Below are 26,278 nucleotides of genomic sequence, written 5' to 3' on the forward strand. Positions count from 1 at the left end.
CGGTGGACCACTCTCTCTCGTCCGGAAACAGAATCACGGATCTTGAAAGTGTGAGTATCATGGTTCACATTGATCACGGTGTAGACCGTTGACTCCCACCGATCAGCAACCTTCTTCTTTCCCCTCTCTTTCTTGTTAGCAACCAGGACTCTGTCACCAACCTCAATCCTGGAACCCTTCACTCTCCTGTTATAGAGTTGCGAGTGACGACGCTTCTCCTGCGTAGCTCGGGTGCGTGCAATGACCATTGCTTCCTTCACATCTTCCCTGAGGGAAACCACATACCTGTCATAACAGGTAACAGCAGGATCGCTCAGGACAGAGCGGAACAGAATGTCAACAGGCAACCGGGGCGTGCGACCAAACATTAGGTAAAAGGGTGCGAATCCAGTTGTCTCATGTGCGGTGCAGTTGTACATGAACGTCAGAGTCTGTAGCCGACGTGGCCAGTCCACTTTCGAGTCTGGTGGTAGGGCACGAATCATTCCACCCAGAGTCCGGTTGAAGCGCTCCACACTGCCGTTCCCCATCGGGTGGTAAGGTGTCGTGTGTGTCTTCTTCACACCAGAGACCCTGAGGAGCTCACTTATCAATTGGCTCTCAAAATTAGCACCCTGGTCGCTGTGTATCCTTTCCGGAAACCCGAACACACAGAAGTACCTGTCCCAGAGAAGCCTTGCAACCTGTTTGGCCGACTGGTCCTTGCATGGGAAGGCCTGCGCCCAGCCAGTGAAGTGGTCTGTGATGACCAAGACGTCGACGGACTTGTTGTGTGAGGCCTCAGCCGACCAAAAGTCGATGCAGACCAACTCCAACGGTCTGGACGAGGACACGCTGACCAAAGGAGCACGTCCCTCCGGTTCGATAGTTTTACTGACTACACAGCGCTGGCATCCCCGTACATGGTCTCTCACATCACGCCCAAGGTTCAACCAGAAAAATCTCTTTCTAGCCAGGTCTAAACTCCTGAACTGGCCCTGGTGACCGGCATCATCATGGATTCCTCGGAGGACCTCAGCCTTCAACGAGTCAGGAACCACGAACTGCAGTCGTCTGTTACCTGATATCTGGTCTCTGGAAACTCTGTACAACACGCCGTTGTTGAGGACCAGCTTCTCCCAGTGGCTCAGGTATCTTTTAACAAGGATTAGGTCCCCTACCCGCTCTCTCCTCGAGGGTCTCCTGTGTCTCTCAACGTAGAAGACGACGCGGGAAAGCACTGCATCCTGCAGCTGTGCGTCCCTAAGTTCTCTCTCTGAATGGGCAGGTAAGGCCTCCAGACCGGGGGACACCATCTGTGGCAGGTGATGTAAAGCCTCTATTGCTCTCCCTCTTGGGCCGACATCCCACTCGACATGTGACTGCAAAACAGCTGTGACAGCATCTTCAGCCAGAACCAAGGGATGCAGACTCTGCGTGCCTTGGGACATGATGGAAGCTCCACCACCGGATCCACCATTCACCTTGCAGTCGGTGGACCACCGAAACGCCCCCTGGATTGATGCATGTGAAACATCTTTTGCCTCATTAAGGAAGTCTGCATATCTCTCAGCCAGCAGTCTGTCACTTACATTATCCTTCACAAAAGGCAATCGGCTCAGGGCATCTGCCACAATGTTCTGACGGCCTGGGACATATTTAATGTCAAAGTCATAGCTTGCAAGTTTAGCCACCCAGCGTTGCTCACAACAGTCCAGCTTTGGCTTGGTTAAAATGTGGGTCAAGGGGTTGTTATCAGTCCAGACGGTGAACTTGTGACCTTTGAGCCAATGACTGAACTTGTCGCAGACCGACCACTTTAACGCCAGAAACTCCAACCTGTGTGCTGGATAGTTTCTTTGAGACTGAGACAGGGATTTGCTGGCAAAAGCAATCGGTCTGGGCTTGGTTCCACCGTCCTGGATTTGAGCCAACACTGCTCCAATGCCATCCAGTGATGCGTCTGTCGAAAGCAAGAAGGGGCGAGAGAAGTCTGGGTGAGCCAAAACGACTGTATTTAACATCAAGCTCTTGAGCTTCTCAAAAGCCTCCTCTTCTCTGGATGTCCAATCCGAAGCACTCAACTTCCTGCATGGCCGCCTCACCTTAGTTGTTCCCTTGCCCTTCTTCACAGCACCTCTCAGGAGCTCAAACAGAGGTCTGGCAACAGCAGAGTACATGGGGACAAAGTGTTGGTAGTAATTAATCATCCCCAAAAATGATCTGACCTTTCGTTGGGAAGGAGTCACTCCATCAGTGTCCATGAGGTCCACGCTCCTCATGTTTGCGATAACTTCGACTTTGGATGGGTCTGTTGATACCCCATTTTGATCGATGATGTGACCGAGGAACTTCACGGATTTCCTCAGGAAGAAGCACTTTCTGGGGGCCAGCTTCAAGTTATGCCCGCGCAGCCTCTCAAACACCATTTCCAGGCGCTGCAAGGCAGTGTCCTCGTCTGGAGCAAACACCAGGAGATCGTCCAGGTAACACAACAGGCTCAAATAATTCTGGTCACCAAAGATGCTGGTCATCATGCGCATGAAGCTTGCAGGGCTGTTGCACAGACCCTGCGGCAGCCGATTATACTCATATAGACCCATGGGCGTGGTGAAGGCAGAATATTTCCTATCATCTTCATGCAGCGTCATGTTGTAGAAGCCAGATGTCAAGTCCATGGTACTGAACAGGCTGTTTCCCCCCAAAGCAGCCAGACAATCTGCTTGATGTGGAAGAGGATGGGCATCCTTCAGGGTTCTCTTGTTGAGCCACCGGAAATCGTTGCAAATGCGTAGATCGCCATTCTTCTTCCACACGAGCACCAATGGTGATGCATACTCACTGGTCGATTTCCTGATGATATCCCTCTCCTCCATCTCAGTCAACACTTGTCTCAGCTTCTGGTACTGGCTTGGGGGCACACGCCTGTAGGGAAGTCTGAAAGGTCTGTTATCTGAGAGGCGGATGCGATGCACAAAGTTTTTGGCTTCCCCACAGTCGAGATGATGGCGGGAAAAGACATCCTCGTACTGCAAAACCAGGTCAGCCATCCTCTCTTTACACTGTCCCGATGTCTCACAGGACTCTATGTCAACATCACCAAGCCCAACAAGTTTGAGTTTCTCCGTCATGGAGGTGGGCGTGACTTGTGGCGACATGGCCGACTGATGGCTGCTAGCCAGAGTTGTCTCCTGGAGCGCTGAAGCATCAAAGTCCTCGAGCGCCACACAGGAGTACACATCTGCTAGTTTGGCGTTACGTCGCAGATGTACAGGCTGCTCAGACATATTGATCAGTTTCAATGGGACCCATCTATCACCCCACAAGGGAGTAACCAATCTAGCAACCAAAATCCCTCTGGGTGCTGAGCGGGATGACGAGGGCTCTGTCATCACTGTACTGCCAGGGGAGACATTGATGTTCTTTGGTAGTTTTCCCCATACCAGATATTCGCGACCCGGTTCAAGGGACACAGCTGAGTTACACCTAACCGTGCCCACTTTGTCCGGGACGTCCGAATCTTTCCATGGGGTCAAACCAGAAAGCATAGACAGAAAGTTTTCAGTCTCAAGGTTGGTCTTAGAGCAATTACTGAAGACCGTGTTCCAGTAGGGCTCACAACGTTTAGACTGGTGTAATATGTGCTTAATGACGTTCGTCCCCAGTATCAGGTCATCAAGCTGCCCTTGAACCACCAGGATGGGAACTATCATTCTGCAGCCATACACCTCCATTTCCACATTGAGGGCATACTTAGGCTTCACACGTAGTCCTCCACACCCAACAAGGGTCACATCCACTTTGATAACATCTTGATCAGATATCAGTCCAGACTCACGCAGAGTCACCTCGGCTGCTTCATTCATGCTGCAGGCCATGGATCCACTGTCCAGCATACCACCCATTTTCAAAAGCCCACCGAAAGTGACGGGAGTGTAGAAAAGACTGTCACTATTGCCGACTTTGTGAACGTTTTGGAAGATAACTTCAGAATCTTTGCATTTTTGTCTTGCCTCCTCATACACTGACTCCGCATCACAGGTATCAGCAGTTTGGGAGTTTCCTGTAAGACCTGCACTGCCTCCCACCGAATACAGGTCGGTTAGTTTCCCTCCGGCTGGACCTGGGTAGACGTACTAGCCGGGCAAGACAACCGAACATGGCCAGGAGCAAAGCATGAAAAGCACAGTTTGTCAGATAGGCAGTGTGATACTGTGGTATGTCTTGGATCACTGCAGACTTTGCAGGCATCCTCCCTCCTCCGTCTATTTCGCGAGAACTGATTAAACGCCCCTCTCCTTGGTGTCTGAGTGTTGTGGTGCTGCATTCTCTCCATCATGGCCTGAAACATATCCACCATCTGACCCATGAGCCTTTCCTCTGACTGTTGAAGATTTTGACTCACCGCAGTCGAAGGGGAGAAACTCAGACTTCCGACGAGGGGATCTCGTGTTGCAGTGGTGGAGGGGAACGAGTCCACTAACCCCTGAAAACCTGAGGATGGGGGCGAGAAGCTTCGGGAGCGTCCCTCCGGCACAGCAGCTGCAGGTGAGGCGTTCGGGTGTACGGTGGTGATCGTAGAATTATAGCTCTTCAACTGTGCAGCGCCGCTGGCTCTACCATTAGCACTCACCTCCCTTTGATAATCATCAATCCTTTGTTGTACGTCTCGAGCAGTCCACTCATGGACAGGCTTGCACTTGAAGACATAAGACAACTCGGGGTCAGGACAATGTTTCACAAACATACATGCTACTTCATGAGTTAAAGGGGTCGCTGTCTGCCCCTGTCTGCGTAGCCCCTCTATGGCTAGTTCAGCAGCCTTGTTCAGTCTTATCCAATAATCTACCGGGTTTTCACCCCTGGTAGGGAGCGTTGCATAAAAGTCAGCAAGAGGGAGGCACGATGAAGAATCACTGAAGTAATGGCGAAGGACACCAAAGACCAGATCAGGTTTCTGTTTGACATCAAGACCTGGGTCACTACGAAGAGCCACTCTGACCACATCTCTGGCCTTCCCCATTAAGTGGCTAATAATTTCGTCAGCCTGGCCATGAATGGGGACCTCTTGCTTCCACAGGTAGGTTGTTGCCATGTCAATCCAGTCCTGAACAGAACATCTGTCTGTGCCATCACCCCTAAAAATTTGAAGCTCCCTATTGGGCTTAACATGGACAGTTACATGTGGTACATCTCGAGCGGTACTGTTACATTGCTCAGTTTGAGTCTTAGAGTCACCAATCAGGTTCACAACGCCAGCTGACAACAGTTTAGTAACAATGGATTCACCAATCTGGGCTCCTATTTGCTCAACCATGTCAGTAAAACTGTGTACAGTATCACTGTCTCTAATTGGAGTGGAAACCTGGGGCATATCACCCACACCCCTATCGATGGGAATAAAACTCGGGCTTTGGCCTAGCCCAGTGTCACTGCTCACAGGACCAAACTGTGTGACATTACTGGCGTCAACTGCATGAACTAGTCCGGCACCTCTACCCTTAGGTAGTACTGGAGTGACAAATTTATCCATCGTCAAATCACACACTTAAGATAATAACTGCATGTGCACTCCGTTAGGGAGAGAAAAACAAACAAACCCAGAGATAAAAATAAGAAAAATAACAGTATAACAGTAGCAAAACGAGGGAAAGAAAAAAAAATTATAATAATAATGTCCAAATAATTTGAGTGTATAACCACACGTTGTATATCAAAACACAGACACTTTCACCCTTGTCTTATTTCAGTCACACCCCTCACCTTTTTGTTTGTTTGTTTTTTTTGGGGGGGGGGGTTTCGCTTGTTTGGGTTTTTCTTTTGTCTAAACTCACTTGGTTACAACAACCCACATTCAACTTGTGAACAGCAGGGGAGCAGAACAGCAGCCACGGCGATGAGCATCAAGCTGATCTGAAGATCCGAATGGTCACGGCACCAGTGTAACACTTCCAGCTCTTCAAGAATCACAGACGCTCAGAAGGGTTGGCTTTTCACAGTTTACTGCAGAAGACATAAAACACATTCAACAGGTGTCTTCTGGTGGTACCGGCAATTGTAGCTCCCTCACAGTGCAAGCGCGCGCTGTCTTAACAGACTTACAATTAACTTTTTAATAAAGAAAAGGTGGAAAATAATAATTTCTCCCATTTTACAGTCTGTCATACTGAGCTTGTATACAAAAGAAATCTTATGACTAATAAAATACATTCCACAATCGTATAAAACAAAATAACAGGATAAACATAAATACCACCGACTAAACATTTCCCTCTAGTGGACAAATTAACAATAGCGCATTACATCTTCACTTGCTTGTGCTTTACAGACAAAATGGCTGTTAACAAGCTCACATACCTGCAGAAGACATAAAACACATTCAACAGGTGTCTTCTGGTGGTACCGGCAATTGTAGCTCCTACAATGTAAAGCAACATCACAAAAAGCACAGAAAAACGGTAAATCCAAACACATTTCCTGCTATGCGCAGCAACCACTAGGGGGCTGACAAAGACTAACTGCCAAAGAGCATAAATACGGCAGAAACACTATTTAACAGCAACCCGCCTTTGTTTCAGTTACACAGAAACTTTCTAATATCAATATGAACCTATATACATCGACATATATAACTTATGTAACAACATTCACACCAGAAACCATAAAAATGCCAGAGCCTTTCATTACCGGACTTACCCTCACAGTGCAAGCGCGCGCTGTGAGGAGCGGAAGCCTTAGCAGCTTCTAAACGTTAGGGTGAGATCCGGTTTCTGGGTTTTCAAAATAAAGATAAAATTCACACTTAAAATGATAATTAAGAACAGGTAAGTGCATGTTTTTCATATGTATTATTAACTCTGTTACATAGGGCATTAACGGGGAATGGGGGGCACAAAGAAATACTTTTCTTTCTTATTCTCATTTAAAATGTCTAGCTTTTAAAAAAATTATTATCTGAATCTTACAACAAACGATTGATAGATTGATGCATATATACCATCAAAACAGTGAACATCACTGTCACAACAGTGTTTATTTTCATTCAAAGGCTTTATGATTTTTCCTATAATGGTGGGCTGGTCTCTAGTAAAAATGCCCGGGACGATTTTCTGTCCCAGTCCAGCCCTGTATGCAGCTCATCTGCAGTCTGGTGTTGCCTACATCTTCCTATTCAGAAGGCAGAATTTCCGAGTTCTGAGTACAATCGAAAGCACCACGACTGCAGTTTTTGTGTTGGATGTAAAAGGCGCACATGACGCTGTGACGTAGGCTAGAATCATGGCAGCAGTCAATGACGGTCCAGGCGTGGGATTTCTCTCGTGGAAATGTGCACATTATCTTTTCCTTTCTATTGGTAGGTGGCACAGTGCACTTGTGGCAAGTAAGCAAGCTAGAAGACTGGCAAAGTTATGGAAGCAACACATTAACAAGAGAATTCTGAGTAAAACCAAAGTTACTTTCCCTAGTAACTAGTTACTTTGAAAGTAACGAGTAACTTGAAGTAACTGAGTTACTTTTGAGAGAAGTAACTAGTAATGTAACTAAATTACTATTTTAAAGTAACTTACCCAACACTGCTTATATTAATGGTTAAGGCTGGTGGTGCTTTGACGTGTGGGGGATATTTTCTCAGCACACATTGGGTCCCTAAGTACCAAATGAACATCTTTTAAACATCAGAGCCTACCTGAATATTGCTATTGGCCATGTCCATCCCTTTATGACCACAGTGTACCCACCTATTGATGGCTCTTTCCAGCTGCTCCATATCACAAAGTTCAAGTCTTCTCAAAGTGGTTTCTTGAGCATAGCATCCAAGGTTATCCAGATGTGGTGAAACAGGACATTCACATCATGGAAGAGGAGCTGTGTGACACTGTCAGGAAGGCAAAAGGGGGTCCAACCTGGTACCAGCAAGGTTTACAGTATCTAATGTCTGGTGAGTGCATATTACATCATTAAATATATATATAAACTCAGTTTTTGATACTTCAGTCTGAACCGCAGTTGTGGATCAGGCAGACACTGCTTTCCCCTCAAGCATGGCAGAAAACCAACAAGCAACTGCAGCGAGCAGACAGCGACAGCACAACCTGCACAACGCTAAAACCGGCAAAGTTTAATTTCTCTCTCTGTCTGACTGGTTTTGCTGTCTTGTTTTCCTTTCTTGTTTCTCTTTGTCTTGATTATGATTAATTATTGTTACCTCATCCGTCCTACCATCCACTTTTCTTTTCATTGTTTTACACATGTATTGTTTTCACTTAACTGCACAAATAAAAAGGCTCTCATTGTCCGCTAACAGTGAGTGTTTGTTGCTGTTTGGCTGACAATTCAACGTTAAATCTGTGGAAACGCTGCTGCTGCTTCATTATGCTTGCCTGCACTAATAATAGACTAATTAATCAGCCAATGATGCACTCTATTATTTCTTATTCAATAAAATGTCAAACAATAGCAATGCTTCTCGCAATCTCTCAAAGTCCAAATTAAATCTATTTGTTATGTCAAAATGACAAGTAATTCGTTTCTCTAATACCATTTTATGTTTTAATGGGTTTAAATATATCAAGTAGCTCTCATGTGGGAGATGCTTGTGTTATTTCTTCTCAGAGGTTTGTTTGACTTACAACACAACCAGCAACAAATTGAGTTTAGCTCAGCTTGAGCTGCCTCCCGGCTGCCACGGGGCATCCAGAGGGCTGAGTCACTCGGTGAACTGAAGTTATGCCAAGAGGAGCAGACAGGGGGAAAGCCCAGGCCTCTTCCTCTGCAGTGGGGGAATCACTCCTTGTTAAATGTGGACGTGGTTTATTGGGTCACCTCCATTCTCGTGGCCTGATTAGTGGAGCATGGTCATGCAGATTTGAGCAGAGGCAGCTGGATTAGCATGATGCTCCAAGCACTGATACATTTTGTGTCTCAGGGGTGAAATGCAGGCTTGCAAAATGACTGAATCTATTTGTCTGGGGTTATCAGAGGGAGCTCTTCAGATTCAGTGAATATCTTGGCCAGTGGGCATTACTGACAAGCCCTGGGGGGGTGTTTACTGAGATGTGATGTGGGCTGCAGAGGGCGAAATGTGATGGCTGGCAGGAGTCAAATCTTCAGATTAAAGCATAAAGCTTACGTCAGTCCCGCTGTAGGTGTACAAATCAAAGGCACGCCATATTTATGCTCATGTTTCTAAAAAAAAAAAATCAGTCATGGATCAAAATTCTGTTTTTTATTTATTTTTAGCTTATTTGAAAGTATGTCTGACCTCAGCTCTCTCCAGCTCCTTTGCCACGATCGTGTCTTGTGGTTGTTGTTGTTTTTTTTTTCTTTAATTTTCCAGTTTTGTCCTCGGCTTCTTCTTTTAAAGCCATCCATGTGCAATCCAGTCTCATTCTTAGGTGTTACATAATATTGTCAGTTGCCACCGAACCTCACCATTCTGCTCAAGGTGCACTTTTTCACCCATCCTTGAAACACTTGCTGCATCAATATTAGCTATCATTTTAGAGTTTTAGCCACCTACAGCATCCGCAAGTGTAGGTTAAGTGAGTGGAGGTGATGTAAGTTGTAGGTTTATGATCCAGGAGACAGTGGTGGTCGACTTCCTGCTGGTATCTTGATGTTTTCCACTTTGAAATTTGTGGTTTAGAAACCTACAAGCAGCTCAGTTTAGGGAAAGATTATTGACACACCATCATATTTCCTGTCCCCAGGAACAGCTGGGCATATTTATGTTATCTAACTTTTATTTATACAAGTTGTCCCATTGAGACTAAATGTCTTATTTACAAAAGACCCTTTTCAGACAAACACATTGAAATTACAACAATTAAAGTTACTTCATATTTCAAACCATAGGGAGCACACATGAATCCAACTGTGGTGCGTTATTCTTTTAGTTACTTATATTTTATACAATCCCAATTCCAAAAAAGTTGGGCTGTGTAAAATGTAAATAAAACAGAATATAATGATTTGAAAATCTCAGTGTGGTAGAAACAGAAGAAAGGGGTGGGGCTAAATAAGCTTCTTCCTAATCTTTTTTGAACATGACGAGTTATGATTTATTAGGATTATTTTGTTTTCCCTATGTTTTGTGTTTGATTGATTTTTTTTTTTATATCAAATAGCAAGTTTGACCTTAGACCTCTAACTTCTTCTATAAGTTCAAATAAGGTCAAACTTTCATAAAATGCCTTTTATTTTTAAAACTTTGCCTAAAATTCTCATGCCTTTGTTTGTATTGGCCCGCAATGCATGGTATATGGGTATTATAAATATCGCATTATAATTGGCATGTCAGATTTGACCTCTGACCTCACTTTTATATTTCATATCTGCCAACGGGGCAAATAATAAAAGCCAAACATTGCACTTGTTTTTACTGCACTACAAACTTATAAAATTATTCTTTAAAAGGACAAATAAAATAAATACACACAAAATACAAACTATTCTCTTGAAAGTAAATCCTGCCCAGAGTGTGAACTGCCTCGTGATTTTTTTTTTTTTATTCACATTTTGTATCAGATTTGGGGTCATATGTGGACTTAGGTTTTCACTTATGTTTAATTTATGGATTGTCACACATGACATACACTGCCTATGGCACAGGTTAGGGTGGTGTGTGCGTTGCTGACAGAGTCTCCAGAATCAGAGCTCACGCTCCTGATGTTTTTGGAAATTTACCTGTTTCTAAGCATTCGCTGATTTCGTGGTGCAGGAGAAAACTCCCATAGCTCTGAGAAAGTCATTTACTGTGGTGATATTCTGAGTGATTCAAAGACAGAAGCTCTGCAAACATTTTCGCCATTTTCAGTGTTCAACCTTAGATTTTTAGCCTACAGAATATTTTAATGCTTTTAGATAGTTATATTCTCTAGACACAGTTTAAAGAAGGTCACCATGACAATGCCCACATACACACAGCTGAGTGGCTTACGAAGAGCCCTGACCTCACACCATCCGAAACCACTGGGATGATCTATGACACAAGCCTCAACACGACTACTGATGCAAATCCCACAAACGGGCTCCAAAAAGTAGATTTAATCAGTCGTGTGGAGCTCTGCCTTTGACAGTGGTTTATGGGATTTTGGTTAGTTTCATTAAACTATTATTAAGGGTTATAGGCTACATGTTTTTCATTATTTCTTGCAAAGTTTTGTTCGTGGTCTGAGTCTTTAACAGGCTATATTGCTTTTTTCTGGCTTTGATGAGTATGAGGCAGCCAGCCCACTGCTGTGGTTCCCTGTCACCTCTCTTCCTCCTGCCACAGGGTCAGCTCTCATGATGCTTAGATGCGACCCTTTGGAAGTAGCTCTCCTGTATATTGCCCCTCATGGTCTGAAGTGGTACCTCGGTGGTGCTGAGAGAAGAAAGCATGCTGGTTGAGCAGACATCATGCTATTCTCATAACCTCTCCATCCCACTCAAACCCCCCTGTGACAAAACCACAACCTATACAACCCCAGAGGAACAGCGAAAGAGTGTTTGCATGCAGGTGTTTCGATGAGAGTTTGAAGGGCGGTTATTGCTGCTGTTCTGTGCTAATTGTGTCTGAATGACATTTGATCAGACTTTTATTTTACAGTCTCCACCTGTGGCTGGTTATCAGGTGAGGATTACAGGAGCAAATGTGAGCAAGAAAAAAATTGCACTGCTGTTTTATTTGAGATTCTTCTTTTATTCTGTGTGGACATCATTTTGATTGCAGTGGATTATCCTCTACGATGGCACATAATCACTGAGAATGCCCCTGTGAAGACAACTGGAGATGCAGGCTTCTTAGCATGCAGTAAGACTGCGGAAAGAGCTTTTTCTAAAACCGAAGGAGTACTTTTTCTGCTTAAACCCATCCATGTTTTTTCCCTATACCTGTGACTGTAGGCAGACCGAGCAGTCAAACTCATGTCATGGCCCCTTGTTTTGTTACGTTTGTTATTTTGCCCCTGCTATATATGTGTTCCCCTGTTTAGTCTGTATGTTACGATACAGTTTTCTAATGTCTCATTAGTTTCACCAGCATTAAATTGTTTCCACCTGTGTCTCATTTCCAATGAACAAGCTATAGACAATGTTCTGTCTTCACTCATCAAGGCCCTGACCTCTGACAGGTTCAACATACCCAAACTTTTTTTTTTTAAATCTGGATTCACTTAACCTATCATCAGTACTCAGGATAACAGTCGCACGGAGCGATATCAGCATATTGTTAAGGTAACCCAGGTATTCACCTGCATGTTTGCATTAAAGGGGCAACATTAGCAGTATCTGCCCAATCACAACAATGGATAAATAAACTGGTAGAAGAGTGACGAATGCTACAGAGGAAGAAAAATAGTTGATACAAGAAAAATTCTTCCTACTGCTTTTTCTCTCTCTCTCTTGGATCCAGTTTTGTCTTCTTTGCCCTTTTGTGGGTTTAGAGTGTTTTCTATCACCTGGTAAAGTTTAGCGACTTTAGCTCAGAGGTTCAAAACTGAACTGAAAAAGAAAAAAAAAGAGAAGGAAAACCTAGGATCATCTGAATAGAAGCATGAACGATGTCCTTGGTCAGCCTGGACAAGAGGACGTGAGGTGAAAACTGCATCTATCCACTGCAGCCACATCCTCGCGGTACTGTCACCTGATACCAGTGCAGATTCACGTTCATTTTGCCTCCTATACCAACCAAACAGTCAATAATAACCAGAAAGTTTTTAACCCACTAAAAAAGTAATGTACTGATTCAGTAATCCACCACATGTCAAAGGTTTTTTGCTTTTTCTTACAGTTTGCATTCTTAACTGTTCGAACGTTCGGTGCATACCTCTTTGCATACATTTGCAGTTATTTTGCCAGCCTCACAAGAATAAAGACCGATTAATTCATAGACACCTTACTCTCAGGCTAACTGAAGACCAAAAACTGATGTTGCCATGGTAGCAATATGTGACACCTGCTTCGACTTGTGACACTCGACAACAACAACACAAAAAAGAGGAAATGGTGGCTTGTAATTTGAGGTTTTTTTTATTATTAAGGAAGCAATGAGATGCAGTTTTTAGAGAACCCATTGAAAATGAAGAGCAGTGAGGTCATCGTCAGCCATGTTTGCCGGAGGTAAGCACCCGCATGAAAAATTAACAAGTCACGTTAAGAAGCCGGAGCATCCAGGCCCTGCTGTGGGTTTGCACAGCTACTGCTTTCTGTCACTGCATTTGTTTCCCAGTAAAACGTCATCATAACCGTTGAATTCTTCCCAAATACAAACATTTTCGACCACGGTAAATAGAGCTGGGTGTTTAGATACTGTCACTCAGCCGTGTTCTTGTTATTTGAAAAAAAGTGTCTAAACTTGTCCTGCCTAACATGTCTAAGACTAAACTTCTTTGTGCAGCAGATGAATCGATGTGAAAGTCCATCTTTGTGATGTCTGACCTTGTGGTGAATAGGAGGATGTTTAAGAAACTACTCGATATTATGGACAATGCATCTCAACCGCTGCACTCCACACGTTAGCCATAGACACACTCCCCTTCTCATTTCCACTGCACATCCATGACTCCTCTCCTCACATTGCAGTCCCAGAGCAGAGGAGGTGAGGAAAAGGGGTATTTAACAAAATGATCCTCCTCACCTTGCTTTAAAGTTACAACTGTGGAAAATGTTTCACACTTGCACGTATAACATCTTCCAAAAACTTTTATATTAGATAAGAATAACCATACTAAATGTAAAATGCAGTTTTTAAATGCTGATTGGATTTTTTTTAAGACAAAGTTTATCCTTTGTGGAAAAAGTTAATTAATATTATAACTGCGATTAACCACATTTCTTTGTGGCTGAGTTCACTTTCACTGGCCATTCCTAGGCCGGCTTACTGCCAGGCCTGTTGAATCACAAAATAAAAATCTGTCTGACAAAGTGAAGCAGGCTAAAATATCTCAAAAATAAACAGAGCATGTCATGATCCACAGAAACATCTATCGTCTATCATTCTGAAAAGGGTTACAAAGACATTTTTAAGGCTTTGGGACTCCAGTGAACCAAAGTGAGAGCCATTATCCACAAATGGAAACAACTTGGAACAGTGGTGAATGTTCACAGGAGATCAACGACTGATCCAGGAGGTCAGAACCCAGAACAACGTCTAAGGAACTCTGTTCCTTGTCTTGGTTAAGGTCAGAGTTCATGAGACTGGGCAAAAACAGCATCCATGGGAGATCCAAGGAGAAAACCACTGCTGACCAAAAAGAACACCAAGACTCGTCTCACATTTGGCAAGAGAGAAAGATAAGAACATCTCGACAATCTTGATGATCCTCAAGACTTTTCAGAAAATATTCAGTGGACTGATGAGACAAAGGATGAACTTTTTTGGATGTTTTGAGTGTTGTTACACGTGTTATAAATTAACACAGCATTTCATTTAAAAAACAACAACAACAAAGACCAACAGTCAAACATGGTGGTGGTAATGTGATGGTCTGGGGTTGCTTTGCTGCTTCAGGACGACTTACTGTAACTGATGGAAACATCAATTCTCTCTACCAGAAAGACCTGAAGGAGGACGTCTCTCCATCAGCTCATGCCCTGAAGTTCAAGCTCAGTCAGGTTATGTGCCAGGACAATTATCCGAAACACATCATTAAGTCAACCCTTTAATGTCTTTTTTATATTTATGGACAATTTTAATTAAATTAAAAATACATAGAAACAGTAATCGACAGAAAATCCTTCTGTAAAAGGATACACGTGTGTATCCTCCGTTATCGTTCTTCTAGCGAAGCCGCCGCTCTGCTCCGACCTGCAGATGTATTTTTAGGAGCTGAGACACGTCTAACAACATGGTGTACTGAGATTGATTTCCAGGTCACACACAGGAGGAGGCACAAATTAGTGAAACAGGACAACCGACGTGAATACGAAACACAACCATCAGTCTTTATAACCTCTCCGATGTCAGCGTGCTGGGCCGTTGACTCAGCATTTTGAGTGCATTTTGTATTTTTGATCCCTTTTTGCTATTTTGGGGAAATGTTTAACTTCTAGTGTTTACAGTTTGCATAGAGTTTAGACCTGGTTAGGTTGTAAGTTTAATTAGAATTATGATCCATGTTTTCTTGTTGATGTGTATGTATATGTTCGTTATGTCTGTGTCTCCCTCCGTGTCTCCGCTCGCTTTTCTGTTCCCATGTTTCATGTCATGTCTCCCCAGCCCTTCATCTCCCTCCGTTTCCATGTTCTCCTGTTCTTTCCCGGTCCCAGTGTCAAGTCTGTGTGTCTTAGTCTGCGCGATTCCTGTTTTATTTTGATGGTCTCTTATCTCGTGTTCAGTTTTGCTTCCTCTTGTGTCATTAGGCCTATTCATCCCAGCTGCGTTCCTCGTGTGTTTCCACTTCCCTCGTCACCCTCATGTGCATTTATTGCGTGAGTTTCCCTGTGTTCATCATCAGGTTGTCTGCGCACCTCTCCTTGTGTGTCCAGGATTCATGGTTTCTTAGGTTCTTAGTAGTTTTCCCAGTTTATGTTACAGGTTTGGGTTACATTCTGTTTTTTTCGTTATTTTGTGTCTTAGTGTAAAACCTAAAAAGGTTCACAAATTTAAGTTTGTTTCCACACCTCGTTTTGTCTGCGTTTGGGTCCTCACCTCAAACTCCAAGAGTCTGCAGCAGCAGGCTGTAACATCCCATTTCAAAATCAGCTAAAACATTAACACTTAAAACAGTATCAGTGCAGAACGACTCTGAACAGGTCTGATTGCTTAAATGCTCTGTGTCCTTAACATGCACGACTATCATCAGCATCTCTTGATTCCTCTCCTGCTTTTGCAGCAGCATCTGAGTTTGGAGCGCGCAGGAAAAACAGGTTTGAGTCTCCATGTGTACCTTTCTTCCAGCTTCTCTCTCAGGCAATTATGAACCATGGCTCTCTCCCCTTCATTAGATTATCTCCCATGGTCTACCAGAGTGTTCAGGAAGACCATAGTCATTACCCGAGCTACTCCACGTTACCGGCAGCACAAAAACCCCGCTTTCACCTAGTAATTTGAGTCAGACAGACTCATCAGGGCAGGAGACAACAGTGAGATATGGAAGTACTACTGCCACTATCTGCAGATATCCATGTCCTGCACCGCCTTGATTACACAGGAGGATTTAGAGTGCACACTTGGCCGAGGCGACGTTCCTGGGGACATATTAGGCTCATTAGTTCCCCGGGCTTCTGCCAGTGGAGTACTTCAGCCGGAGGGATTTGTTGTACACAGTTGTCAGAGTGACAAACAGGGATATTCACAATAATGGAGTTCTTAATAGAGTAGATGCATAACAGTCGGCCATATTCCCGCCACAGAGGCGGTTTTGGTCCCTTTTTGAAAATAACTTAGCGGTCTGTCGCTCCCACTGGAACGTATCATTAAACGCACACTGGTATCTCTGGGGCAGCGCACAACCTTAATATCAATAAGGATCCAATCACTTATGTAATCAGGCAGGAAATAAGATCTCATTTGTCGGCAAGGGAAATGATGCAGCCCATAAAAAGATGAAAAACAGTATTAATTGCCAAGATCCTGTGCATAGGGGGCCCATTGTCACGCTATATGATTTATTCGTAATTCGACATGCTTGTGAATCCATGTGCAGAGCAAAAGGCTCAATTATAGAAACGAATAAGCCAGGGAGCTTTGATTTTTTTGTGCTGCTGGGAGTGTGGGTGTGGATTTCCCTTCAAATAAAGATGCAGCAGACTGTGCGTGTACATCACAGAAAACACTTGTTTATTTCTGGTCTGGCAGCTCGGTAATGACAGAAAGTTTTTCAGTCATTCCAGAGACCGTCAGGTTTTCATCGCTTATGGAACAGTTGAGTAATGATACAACCGGGTGTGAAATTGCTTTCCTCCCTGTAATGTCAAACAACTACTTAAGAGGTGAGATTGTTGCACAGGGATTTTAGCAAGCCAAAAAAAAACCCCTCCAACAAAGCTGCCAATCACAGCAGGTTTGGTGCTCGTGGCACAGAGCGTACACTTCTGTGGGCTCTTTGTTGCTGGAATAAAGGAAAACCGGCAACAAGAAGTGCTCAAAGTCTGTCTACTCCAAGTGACTGTTTGGGGCAAAAATATGGGATTTGTTTTGCTCAGAAAGTTGAAAAGCATCTAAAGTTGACTTTACGGATCAGCTTGTTGACTGGAGCGAGACCTGCTGTGGCTTAAAGGAGATAGAGGACCCACTGGGCTGTTTCCACATTTCGACTGAGGACATTTCTCCAAAAGAGAATTCTGAGGAAAAAAAGAAGAAACTTTAGTTTGATGCTTCACTGCCAACATTAGGGTATACAACATTTGAAAAAAACATTTAAACACAACTGAAAATACACAGTCGTTACTTCTGCTGAGGAGACTGTATGACTGGTTCAGTTTGTTAGCAGGTTACTCAAAGTTTTGGAAAATTTACCAGAGCTGAAGGTTTGCCCAACTTCAAAGTGATAAAGTCAACCAGAATCTGAACGATGTCCTTGACCTGCTCTACCTCCTGGCTGTGATTCAGGAGGTAGAGCAGGTCATCTTGGTGATTTAATCCATGAGTCTACATGCCAAAGTACCCTTGGGCAAGACCCCTGAGTTTCTCGTCATTTATTGGAGTGTAAATGTTAAACATACCCCACATCCGGTAAGGTAGAACAGCGCTACATAAGAGCAAGTTCTATTATCACTGATCCATCCTTTTTCTCACAAGATATATGGTAATATTAGGGGTTTGGGATAGATTCAGCAGTAGGGCTGGGTATCGTCACTGATTTCTAGAATCGATTCAATTCCGATTCACAAGGTCCCAAATCGATTCGATCCACGATTTGATTTAATTCGATTCGATTCGATTTAAATCTGGGAAATTTTGACAGTCAGAAGTATAATTCAGATCAGAACATTTACATATTTTTGTATCTATAAAAAGGAAGCTGACACTCGCAAGACTTTATCCAAGGTGTGAGCATCACAGCAGATGCCTTTGTGTCAAAGTAGCTGAGGATAAAACACAGAAAAACATGAAGGTGATTTTCCTGGCCTGGGATTTTATAAAAATATTCTGCAGTACATCAAAAACGAAAGAAAACCATTAATTAATGAACATTACCTCTGACGTTACAGCGGTTTTATTAGAGACACGGCTAAGCATTTTGCATTTTGAATAATATTAAAAAGTTTAAATTTGTTCAGTATTGAACAGCAGAAATGAGGTTTTCTTTTCGGAAGAATGTAAAAGGGAAAAAAACAGCGGCTGACAGCGCTGTAAACAACAGTAGACTTGTGCGTAACAAGCAAGCGAATAATGAAGAAAGCGAAACTGTTCGAGAGAGGGGGGGAGGGAGAGAGGGGGAGGGAGAGAGGGAGAGAGAGAGAGCTGCGCATCGCAATGGAAGCAAAACAGTAAAAGAGTGAATTCATGACGATGTTTATGTGAAGCGTTTGGATCTTCTTTAGCTGCTGGTTCGGTCAATATTGTTTGGAGAGAGATCAAACTAACAGCTTTAGAATCAGCGCATAAAGGGCGTGAACACAAAGCGCGGACCCGGATCAGCGAGCTGTCGGCTTTCAGCCCCGACTGTGAGAAAGGCGACATCTAACTGATTCTGATCCGCGGGTCGCGCTGTGTGTTTAAGTCTATGTGCAGAATCCCTGTACCTGCTCTCATTTACTGTTTGGTGGTTCTTGAAATTTTGTGAGATGTCACCAGAGATTCTGGCATTTCGGACAAAATAAATTTATATTAAAAAATCGATTCAGGATTTTAATGAATCGATTTTACGTTATCCAAGCCAGAATCGATTTTAATCGATGAATCGATTATAAAAACCCACCCCTATTCAGCAGCTCAACAGCTGCTAACATCCATACCTAAGGCCAACTTGGAATAAAGTAGCTAACCTAAGAAACACTTCCTTGGACATGTATTTGGAGTCTCCATCTATCTGACCAGGAGGTTCAAAACAAGTAGTGATGGGATTTCCGGCTCTTTTTAGAGAACCGGCTCTTATGGCTCGACTCACTAAAAAGAGCCGGCTCTTTTCAGCTCCGAACTGGCTCTTCAGGTTTTTTGTTGCTTTTTTTGGGAAAAAAAACCCCCACGGCTCGCGATAAGGAGCCGGCTCGCGTCGTTCACGTCAAAGATCCGGCTCTAAGAGCCATTTCGTTCGCGACCGACACATCACTAAAAGCAAGAACCATCTTGCTGCAGAGTGACAGCACTAACAGCTGTGACATTCTGCCCCCTTTCACAAAGACATGTGAAACTGAATTTGTAATGTTGGGAGATGTTGTCTTGGAGTTTTCAAGAAAATATCACAAATAAATCCAGATCTAAATATCCAATTCGATTCACAGATTCAGTCCATTTACAGTGTAATGCAGCGGTCCCCAACCTTTTTTGCGCCACGGACCAGTTTATGCCCGACAATATTTTCACGGACCGGCCTTTAATGTGTCGTGGATAAATACAACAAAATAAAACTAGTACCGAAAAAAGGAAGATTTATTCATAACACGCGTGAAAAGACCCAGGAAAACAGAGTTAACGATAACAAAATAACGCTAAAAACCCTGAAAACCATACATTTCACACCTGAGCCTCAACTCTCGCGGCCCGGTACCGTTCCGAGGCCCGGGGGTTGGGGACCGCTGGTGTACTAAAGGACATTTTCAGGCTTGGTTTCGCTCAGACTGCTTCTCTTATGCATCCGTGACCGCGACTGGCACTGCAGCCTCGATGGATGTGCTGTGGGAATACAAATAGGCTCTGCAGTTGGAATAGATTGGTCATTAAATGGCCTCTAACCTGCGTGATGCCTGAATGCACACTCGATGCAAATAATCCACACACTGTAGTGAGAGGCAGCAATCAGAATATAACTGATGTAAAATGCCTCCTGCTGCAGGGCAGTTTCTCCTGACCCAATTCCACCTACATTTTCTGGAGTTTATTACCATCCATTCACAATTATATCCACACCTACCAACAGTTTAGAAACACCAGTTTAGCTAACAAACAAACAAAACTTCACACGGAGAGGTTTGAACCAAAAGTGAGAAAAGCGTGCAAGAAAGAAAAACTTCAGACGATGCCCTAAATTAAAATTTTTTAGGAGTTTACCATTTTGATTTAGATTTATTATATAGTAATATCTATTAACGTTTATTAAAACAGACTTGGATCAACTTACCAGCTGTCTTTCCATGGACCTGAGCACAGCTTCCACATCTAAAACCCAGCTCTGTGTGGAGCAGGAGGTGGGTGCGGGTTGTCAAAGGGGACACAGGGAAAGCAACAAAATGAAGTATTTCATCATTTAAAGAAAGATGTTGCAAACGAAATTGGCTCATGCGCCTTTTGATCACAGCAGACACAGATCTGAGCATACAGAGAGCTTTCACATTTTGGTTGATAAAATATTAAAGAGGCTCCGGGAGGCAGCAACCTTACTGCACCTCTAATGCACACAGGTGGTCTGCTTCAGTTTAGATGGAAAGGGCAGCCTTCAGTGTAACCAATTTAAACAACATACCTCACTTTACAGGACACGTTTTCTGTTTGAAGATGCTCTACATTTGTCTCAAGGTCATGTTAAGTGTGTAAGGAGGTCCAGCATAAGCACAGTTTTTCAGCAATTACAAATGTTTTCTGGTTTTTGTCTCTTGTCTCATTGATTTGGAGTAAACCTTTACAACGAGGGACACAAAGTTACTCATTAGTTATTTTTTTTAAGTAATTGTTGTTTTAGTTGGTCATCAGGAAGAAAGTCTGATTTATGCATCATTACTATTCTTTTATACAGTATATATAACACCAGACTGGACCCTGTTTTGTTTCCTTCAGAGGGGTGTTAATTCTTTGTAACACAGACTCAACAAGATGCTGGAAATATTCAGAGTTTTTGGTCCATGTTGACGTGACAACATCACACAATCATTGCAGATTTGTTGGCTGCACATCCATGATGTGAAACTCCTGTTTCACCACATCCCAAAGGTGCTGTGCTGAACTCAGATCTGGTGGCTGTGGAGGCCATTTGAGTGCAGTAAGCTCATTGTGATGTTCAAGAAACCAGTTTGAGAGAATTTGAGCTTCGTGATTTGATACGTTGTCCTGCTGGAAGCAGCCATGAGTCAACTGTTGTCATAAAGTGATGGACCTGGTCATCAACAACACTCAGATAGGCATAACTTATGTCCAGTTGGTGCAAAGAGGCCCAAAGTGTGCCACAAAACATTACACCACCAGCCTAAACTTTTGACACAGGGCAGGATGGATCCCTGCTTTCATGTTGTTGAAGGCAAATTCCGACCCTACGATTTGAGTGTTGCAGCAGAAATTGAGTCTCATTAGACCAGCCAACATTTTAACAGTGTTCCAGTTTTAGTGAGGCTGTGCAAGTTCAGAGATGCTCTTCTGCAAACTGTGATTCTAATGAGTTACTGTTGTCTTTAGCTTGAAGTAGTCTGGTTACTCCTTTGACTTCTTGCATCAAAGTATTCTCACCCTGAGAACTGAAAAGTTTCTAATTTCAGATCATTCTCTGCAAACCCCAGACAAGGATATGTGCAAAAAACCCAGCAGAAATACTCAGACCGGCCATGACCAGTGACTTTTATAAATAAAAAGGATAAATTAGAGTCTGTAATACCAATGTGTCAGCACTGCAGCTGTACTCAATTCGTTGAAGCAGAATCTTTGTCATCGGTAGTAGTTTAGTGAATGAGTCGCCCATGGCAACTTGGGAAAAATGGTGCTTTTATAATTGACACAGCCTCCCGGGTGAAAGGGGTTAAGGTATTTAATTTCCACTTAAATTAAAAGTTCACACACAGCTGGAGACAGATCTGTGCCGATGGGCTGATTCGTCCTCGTCTCTCTTAATATTTGCTGTGAGCACAGCATGGTGCAGTTCTGCTTCATGGTCACTGTGAGGTAATTTACTTGTGTTCACAGCTTCATTAACCAAACTAATTAATACTTTAATTGGTACATTTTTTAATATCAGCTCAGTCAAAAAACACAAAAAATGTAGGTGGGCTTTAAGAACTTGCCTGATTGTAAGGCAGTGTTTTATCCTGTATTGGTAAACATATATATAAGCATGTATAGACAAGACATCATTTAAAGGACGATCTTGAGCACTTGACTCCTGCTGTCAGGTGATTTGCTGGCCCTCACGTCATCCTTTAAAAAACTTACGTTCATCACCCTAGGGACCGTTTTCTGCCACGCCCGAAAAATGCTATAAAAAGATTATATATTCATATTTTTTTCCACTTTAAATTATCCAGTCTTTTAAAACTACTTCTCCCTGAACTATCCATGTAAAGTTTTAATTATATTTCGGGGGTTTTAACCCTTTTAATCGCAGTTTAATTACATGAGCGCACCGTTTTTTTTAGCCCCCCAAAACAAAACGAAATATTTAAAAAAAAACAACATTTGAAGTAATATTTGATTGTTATTATAATTAGGCCTTTAGATGGACTAAAGATTGGCACCAACCTTCATTTCGATCGCCTTTTTTTTTTTTTTTCAGGACCAGAAAATGGTCTCCAGGCGGCAAATGCTCCTCCTCTAGGCCGAAATCAGTGCATCCTCCTGGGTTAACTCCCGACGATGACCGGGGCATGTTGCGTCGGACCCCTTTTTCCAACACACACGTCCGGTACCACGTCACAACAAATACGTCATTTCCTGTCGATTAAAAAAAAAAAAACTGCACCCTCAAACGGTCCTAGGGGCCGAAAATGGTCCCGCCCGATCAGCGGGCGAAGCCGCTGCTGCACGCCGGAAATGAGGCTTCGTTTCCCGCAGGCCTGTTTAAGCAGCCCGCTGTTTTCCAGCCCGGGGTCAAATGTGGAGCAAGGGCGCCACCCGGTGGACAAATAAAAAAATTACAACTCTAAGGCCAGTACTGCAAACGGAAACGGAAACATAACCGATCACGATCGATTTGACCGTAATTTTTTTGCCGTGAAAAATAGCGTTTATAATGGGTTTCAATGGGGCACAAAACGGTCCCTAGGGTGATGAGTGTGAGTATTTTTGCTGCTAAGCCGTGTTAGGCTGATGTAAGAAAATCAGACTGAAAATTTGAATTTTTTACAAAAACGAAACCGGGTGGCAAGTTTGGCTATGTTACACCCAACACAGCGGAAATGGCGTTCATACGAATGAAAAAAGTGGCACAAAAAGAGCCCAGTATGACGTAAGGGCTGGACATGTTTTGTGTCCATTTTATGCTTTTGGAGGAAAGGGTCCATGAAAAACAGTACACAGTTATTCTGAGTGTTCACCTATGGTGAAACATTTTTATCCTATTTGAAGTGATGTCTTTAAATCTAACAATGCCAAAAGGGCACATGGGCCAACTGAACGAATAGATGAGTATGAAAAAGATGAGAATTATATGCTATGGCCTTAAATGTCACCAGTTAAACACCTATGGCAGATTTGTACTGATATAATTGACACCATTCTTCATCACCAAGTGAACGAATGTGTGTTGAAAGACTCTTTTCTCCCACATTTTTACTGGTTCTGTAGAAAACAAACATTTCTGAAGTCTGGCTTTTACCCAATGTACATGAAGGGAAGGCTTTAAAAAAAATTTTATAGCAAGTAGGTTGGCCTGTGTAATGCCTTACTCATCAAGGACAGTAACAAGTTACCAAAAAGTCACAAGCTTTGCAGATTTTAAGGAATATAAATGATGGAAACTACCAGGATGAAAATGAGAGAGTCGTTTATTCTGAGAAACAGTTTTTGTTACGAGTTATTTTTCAGATATGGCATACCTAATCTATGGATACATCCAAACTATCCTGTTCTCCTTCACTGGTTCAGGTGGGTTTGCTATCCACAGAACTACAATATTTTGATTTGGAGCATTCAGCCATTTTCTCGTCCATCAAGCACTCAAACCGAATGTCTGAACCTGCAGTTCCTGTTGTAACTAACCAGAATTACTACTGCAACAAGGCCTCATCAGTAAGATCAAATTCTCCTCAATTTTATTCATAAAGTGCTAATTCACAACATCAGTTGACTCAAAGTGCTTTATATTGCAAGATAAAGACCCTTCAATATTAAAAATAAAATGCAACAATCAAACACCCTCCTATGAGCAAGCACTAGCCAACAGTAGGAAGAAAAAACTAACATGGAAGAAACCTTCTGCAGGCTTTAATGAAGTAGAATAGTAAGGTATTATAAGATCTTTAAGTTATGACAGAGCCAGATTTTTCAGGATTTAAAATAAAATTAAAATTGTAGATTTAACAGGTAATAAATGAAGAGAACCCTCTATGGAAGAAATATGCTCTCTTTCCAGTCCTTGTCAGTACTCTTGTGGAGGCATTTTGGATCTGCTGAAAGCTTTTTAAGGAACTTAAAGGAACAACATGACAAAAATTAATTACAATAATCCGGGAAGTAATAAATGCATGAACTAGCTTTTTAGCTTTAGTCTGAGACAGGATGCTTCCCATTTTAACAGTACAGAGCAGATGAATGAAGGCAGTTCTCCGTATTTGTTTAATGTGCACATTGAGGGACATATCCTGATCACAAATGACTACGAGATTCCTCACCGGTGGCCATGGTAACGTCATATAACAAAAGCATCTGGTTATACACCAGTTTCTACAAACTGCGTACCTAAATTTTAACTAAATTTAGAAATTAGAAGTCATCCAGGCCTTTATTTCTTTAAGACATTCCTCTAGGTTAACTAGTTGATTTTTGTCATTGGGCTTAATAGATAGATAACGCTGGGTAAAATCTGCATAGCAATAAAAATGTATACAGTGTTTTCTAATAATATTGCCTAAGGGAAGCATGTATAATGTAAAAAATATTAGTAAAACTAACCTGTCTCATGATGGTTTGTAATGGTTAGCTTAGTCAGTTCAATCTGACAAACACTAACAAGCTCAATGCATTAGTACTTGTGATGATGAGCCTTAAATTCATTAACTGCTGTATCCTTGAAAGAAGCAGCACGAGAAAAGCCATATGCAAATTATTCATATAATTTGCAGACATAATAAAGGAGCAGTGACACTGACTGATCTTCTGATCGATAATCAGTGTGTTATTGAATTGACCAAAATAGAGAGCATGCCGTCTAAATTACTGAGTATTGACTGTGCTGGCAGTAGTCAGCAATGTGCAGATGCTCTCAGTTTGTTCTGTACCTAGAAAACAAGACTAGAACATGCTCAGGACAGCTTGTGGAAAAACAGTCTTACTCTGTGGCTTTGTCTCTTCTCTATGCTCCACTCGCTCAGATCCCTCCAGTGCCCTGGAAACAATGCATCGGCTGCCCTGCTGTCTCCTCTCTTAGCCATGATGTCGCCTCCACGCAGTGTGCTGGATCACAGCACTGACCACAACCAGCTCCTCAAAGGGCCAACACAGTTTTCACAAAGTGTAACACGAGTCTGGAAACTGATCTCTGTTAACACAGAGCCAAACTGTCGGTGGTAGTCATTGTTTTTGGACGTTATAAGGTGCTGCCTTGTTACGGTCCCATTATCAGTCCAACAAAAGCTGAGAGAATGCACATCTTTTAATGATAGATTGCCTTTCAGTGCAGCGTTTCTAAATAATGGAAGATGCTTCAGCTGGCTTTGGGCTGTGATCATTAGAGAAGGCTGGGGTGCGGTATGAGGGTTTTGCAGAATAATGCAGGTCTCACCTTTCCAGCATGCTCCTATTGCGTCTGAACATTCAAACTATTCATACTGGAAGCTATGGACAAATAAAACACATTTAAACAAACAGGGCACTGAATATAGGAGCTGGATGTTCCTCAAAATATTTTTGACAGGAATATGAATATGAATTGGTGGCTGAAATAAAGGCTAACACAGAGGGAAAGGCAACCATTCTCAAATTAACCAATTTAGAATCACCATTCAAGCCTTAACTCATTAATTAGATGTCTGCCCAGGAACAATATCAAAAGTAGTAAAAACTATATGAGCAAACTAAGACTACTGGTGCAGGTGAATCGGAGAGAAAAACAAAACAAAACAGGAAAACAGCACTTTCTGAAAAGAAGTTGTGCTTCTTACATCAAAAAGTTGTTTTACAAAAGGGTTCACCGATAAATGCCACAACAGAAGCTTTTATCTGTGATTATTTAATGGAAATGATCTGTGGCACCAAAATCCATTAATGCTTACCTGAGTTGGATGTCCATTAAGTGAGTGTCACTTGTCAGTGTCTTTGCTCTCCACCGATGGTGACTCCTTCTCCCGCGAGCCTTTTGGA

General features: G+C 42.8%; 1 long non-coding RNA gene across 1 annotated transcript; it reads right to left on the reverse strand.

The window, feature by feature from the left end:
* Window positions 1–16,877: 16,877 nt before the first annotated feature.
* Window positions 16,878–25,375, reverse strand: LOC308395744. The gene is made up of 3 exons (XR_013971447.1): window positions 25,252–25,375; window positions 20,184–20,234; window positions 16,878–17,244 (listed from the first exon to the last, which is right to left on the reverse strand). It is a non-coding gene; the product is annotated as an uncharacterized lncRNA (long non-coding RNA).
* Window positions 25,376–26,278: the final 903 nt, after the last annotated feature.

This window comes from Rhamphochromis sp. 'chilingali', assembly GCF_963969265.1.
Source record: "Rhamphochromis sp. 'chilingali' genome assembly, chromosome: 4".
NCBI classification, from domain to species: domain Eukaryota; kingdom Metazoa; phylum Chordata; class Actinopteri; order Cichliformes; family Cichlidae; genus Rhamphochromis; species Rhamphochromis sp. 'chilingali'.